This window comes from Megalobrama amblycephala, linkage group LG17 (genome assembly GCF_018812025.1).
Source record: "Megalobrama amblycephala isolate DHTTF-2021 linkage group LG17, ASM1881202v1, whole genome shotgun sequence".
Lineage (NCBI taxonomy): Eukaryota > Metazoa > Chordata > Actinopteri > Cypriniformes > Xenocyprididae > Megalobrama > Megalobrama amblycephala.
This window is the reverse complement of record NC_063060.1, coordinates 16329343-16334103: the sequence shown is the minus strand read 5'-3', so window position 1 is coordinate 16334103 and position 4761 is coordinate 16329343.

Below are 4761 nucleotides of genomic sequence, written 5' to 3'. Positions count from 1 at the left end.
TAGTCTAAGAAGAATAATAATAACTAGATAAAAAAGTTTGAGGACAAACTTTAAGTTGGCTTGAAAAAGCCGGACCAGAAAGTTTGAAGTAGTTTTAAAAGTTTTCAGTTTGAAAGTTTAAGTTTTAGTAAAGTAGTTTAGATAGATAGATAGATGAGAGAATAGATAGATAGATGAGAAGAGAGATAGATGAGAAGTGATAGATGAGAAGAGAGATAGATGAGAAAGATAGATAGATAGATAGATAGATAGATGAGTTTGAATGATAGATAGATAGATAGATAGATAGATAGATAGATAGATAGATAGATAGATAGATGAGAAGAGAGATAGATGAGAAGTGATAGATGAGAAGATAGATAGATTGATAGATGAGAAGTCATAGATAGATAGATGAGAAGTGATAGATGAGAAGAGATAGATGAGAAGTGTAAGATGAGAAGAGAGATAGATGAGAAGATAGATAGATAGATAGATAGATAGATAGATAGATGAGTTTGAATGATAGATAGATAGATGAGAAGATAGATAGATTGATAGATGAGAAGATAGATATATAGATAGATAGATGAGAAGTGATAGATGAGAAGAGATAGATGAGAAGTGTAAGATGAGAAGAGAGATAGATGAGAAGTGATAGATGAGAAGAGAGTTACAGAGATAGAGAGATTGATGAGAAGAGAGATAGATGAGAAGTGATAGATAGATAGATTGATAGATGAGAAGTGATAGATAGATAGATAGACAGATAGATAGATAGATAGATAGATAGATAGATAGATAGATAGATAGATAGATAGATAGATAGATAGATGAGTTTGAATGAGTTTGAATGGCTCAGTAATAGTAGTTTTAATAGATAGATAGGTAAGGTACTCGGGGTGGTTGCTAGGGTGTTGCTATGCGGTTGCTAGGGTACTCGGGGCGGTTGCTAAGGTGTTGCTATGCGGTTGCTAGGGTACTCGGGGTGGTTGCGAAGGTGTTGCTATGTGGTTGCTAGGGTACTCGGGGTGGTTGCCATGGTGTTGCTATGCGGTTGCTAAGGTACTCGGGGTGGTTGCTAAGCGGTTGCTAGGGTACTCGGGTCGGTTGCTAAGGTGTTGCTATGCGGTTGCTAAGGTACTCTGGGCAGTTGATAAGGTGTTGCTATGCGGTTGCTAGGGTACTCGGGCGGTTGCTAAGGTGTTGCTATGTGGTTGCTAGGGTACTCGGGGCGGTTGCTAGGGTGTTGCTATGCGGTTGCTAGGGTACTCGGGGCGGTTGCTAAGGTGTTGCTATGCGGTTGCTAGGGTACTCGGGGCGGTTGCTAGGGTGTTGCTATGCAGTTGCTAAGGTACTCGGGGTGGTTGCTAAGCGGTTGCTAGGGTACTTGGGGTGGTTGCTAGGGCGTTGCTATGCGGTTGCTAAGGTACTCAGGGTGGTTGCTATGGTGTTGCTATGGTGTTGCTATGGTACTCGGGGTGGTTGCTATGGTGTTGCTATGCGGTTGCTAGGGTACTCGGGGTGGTTGCTATGGTGTTGCTATGCGGTTGCTAGGGTACTCGGGGTGGTTGCCATGGTGTTGCTATGCGGTTGCTATTGTACCCAGGCTGGTTGCTAGGATGATGCCAGGGTGATTTGTGTGGTTGCTATGCAGTTGCCATGGTGTTCTGGGTGGTTGCTAGGTTGTTTTGGGTGGTTGCTATGAGAGTTGATCATAGATAGATAGATGGATAGAGTTTATGAATTTGAATAAGTTGATAGATAGATGAGAAGTCATAGATGAGAAGTCATAGATGAGAATTCATAGATGAGAAGAGAGATAGATGAGAAGTGATAGATGAGAAGACAGATGAGAAGAGAGATAGATGAGAAGAGAGAGAGATGAGAAGTGATAGATGAGAAAAGATAGATAAGATAGATAGATAGATAGATAGATAGATAGATAGATAGATAGATGAGAGAATAGATAGATAGATGAGAAGAGAGATAGATGAGAAGTGATAGATGAGAAGAGAGATAGATGAGAAGAGATAGATAGATAGATAGATAGATAGATAGATAGATAGATAGATGAGAAGAGAGATAGATGAGAAGTGATAGATGAGAAGATAGATAGATTGATAGATGAGAAGTCATAGATAGATAGATAGATAGATAGATAGATGAGAAGTGATAGATGAGAAGAGATAGATGAGAAGTGTAAGATGAGAAGAGAGATAGATGAGAAGAGAGATAGATAGATAGAGAGATAGATAGATAGATAGAAAGATAGATAGATAGATAGATAGATAGATAGATAGATAGATAGATAGATAGATAGATGAGTTTGAATGATAGATAGATAGATGAGAAGATAGATAGATTGATAGATGAGAAGATAGATTGATAGATGAGAAGTCATAGATAGATAGATAGATGAGAAGTGATAGATGAGAAGAGATAGATGAGAAGTGTAAGATGAGAAGAGAGATAGATGAGAAGTGATAGATGAGAAGAGAGTTACAGAGATAGAGAGATTGATGAGAAGAGAGATAGATGAGAAGTGATAGATGAGAAGTGTAAGATGAGAAGAGAGATAGATGAGAAGAGAGATAGATAGATAGATAGATAGATGAGTTTGAATGATAGATAGATAGATGAGAAGATAGACAGATTGAAAGATGAGAAGATAGATTGATAGATGAGAAGTCATAGATAGATAGATAGATAGATGAGAAGAGATAGATGAGAAGTGTAAGATGAGAAGAGAGATAGATGAGAAGTGATAGATGAGAAGAGAGTTACAGAGATAGAGAGATTGATGAGAAGAGAGATAGATGAGAAGTGATAGATAGATAGATTGATAGATGAGAAGTGATAGATAGATAGATAGATAGATAGATAGATAGATAGATAGATAGATAGATAGATAGATAGATAGATGAGTTTGAATGAGTTTGAATGGCTCAGTAATAGTACATAGAATGGAAGCTTCATTGAGTTTAATGGGCTTCAGCGTGTTTAGATTTGAATTTTTGACAGTTGGAGTTTGATGGAATGTTCAGATTTTCAATGGGAGTCAATGGGAGTTTTTTTCAGTTTTAATCAGCATTTTTAGGAAAACCGTAAGTCGGATCAGTCTGAAAAGATATAGCACACTAAGTCAGAACAGTCTGAAGGTCTAGTCCGAGTTTGGTGGTTGTAGCTTGAACAGTCTAGGAGGAGTAGCATTTAGAAATTTAGTCTAAGAAGAATAATAATAACTAGATAAAAAAGTTTGAGGACAAACTTTAAGTTGGCTTGAAAAAGCCGGACCAGAAAGTTTGAAGTAGTTTTAAAAGTTTTCAGTTTGAAAGTTTAAGTTTTAGTAAAGTAGTTTAGATAGATAGATAGATGAGAGAATAGATAGATAGATGAGAAGAGAGATAGATGAGAAGTGATAGATGAGAAGAGAGATAGATGAGAAGAGATAGATAGATAGATAGATAGATAGATAGATAGATAGATGAGTTTGAATGATAGATAGATAGATAGATAGATAGATAGATAGATAGATAGATAGATAGATAGATGAGAAGAGAGATAGATGAGAAGTGATAGATGAGAAGATAGATAGATTGATAGATGAGAAGTCATAGATAGATAGATGAGAAGTGATAGATGAGAAGAGATAGATGAGAAGTGTAAGATGAGAAGAGAGATAGATGAGAAGATAGATAGATAGATAGATAGATAGATAGATAGATAGATAGATAGATAGATAGATAGATGAGTTTGAATGATAGATAGATAGATGAGAAGATAGATAGATTGATAGATGAGAAGATAGATAGATAGATAGATAGATAGATAGATAGATAGATAGATAGATAGATAGATAGATAGATAGATGAGAAGTGATAGATGAGAAGAGATAGATGAGAAGTGTAAGATGAGAAGAGAGATAGATGAGAAGTGATAGATGAGAAGAGAGTTACAGAGATAGAGAGATTGATGAGAAGAGAGATAGATGAGAAGTGATAGATAGATAGATTGATAGATGAGAAGTGATAGATAGATAGATAGACAGATAGATAGATAGATAGATAGATAGATAGATAGATAGATAGATAGATAGATAGATAGATAGATAGATAGATAGATGAGTGAATGAGTTTGAATGGCTCAGTAATAGTAGTTTTAATAGATAGATAGGTAAGGTACTCGGGGTGGTTGCTAGGGTGTTGCTATGCGGTTGCTAGGGTACTCGGGGCGGTTGCTAAGGTGTTGCTATGCGGTTGCTAGGGTACTCGGGGTGGTTGCGAAGGTGTTGCTATGTGGTTGCTAGGGTACTCGGGGTGGTTGCCATGGTGTTGCTATGCGGTTGCTAAGGTACTCGGGGTGGTTGCTAAGCGGTTGCTAGGGTACTCGGGTCGGTTGCTAAGGTGTTGCTATGCGGTTGCTAAGGTACTCTGGGCAGTTGATAAGGTGTTGCTATGCGGTTGCTAGGGTACTCGGGCGGTTGCTAAGGTGTTGCTATGTGGTTGCTAGGGTACTCGGGGCGGTTGCTAGGGTGTTGCTATGCGGTTGCTAGGGTACTCGGGGCGGTTGCTAAGGTGTTGCTATGCGGTTGCTAGGGTACTCGGGGCGGTTGCTAGGGTGTTGCTATGCAGTTGCTAAGGTACTCGGGGTGGTTGCTAAGCGGTTGCTAGGGTACTTGGGGTGGTTGCTAGGGCGTTGCTATGCGGTTGCTAAGGTACTCAGGGTGGTTGCTATGGTGTTGCTATGGTGTTGCTATGGTACTCGGGGTGGTTGCTATGG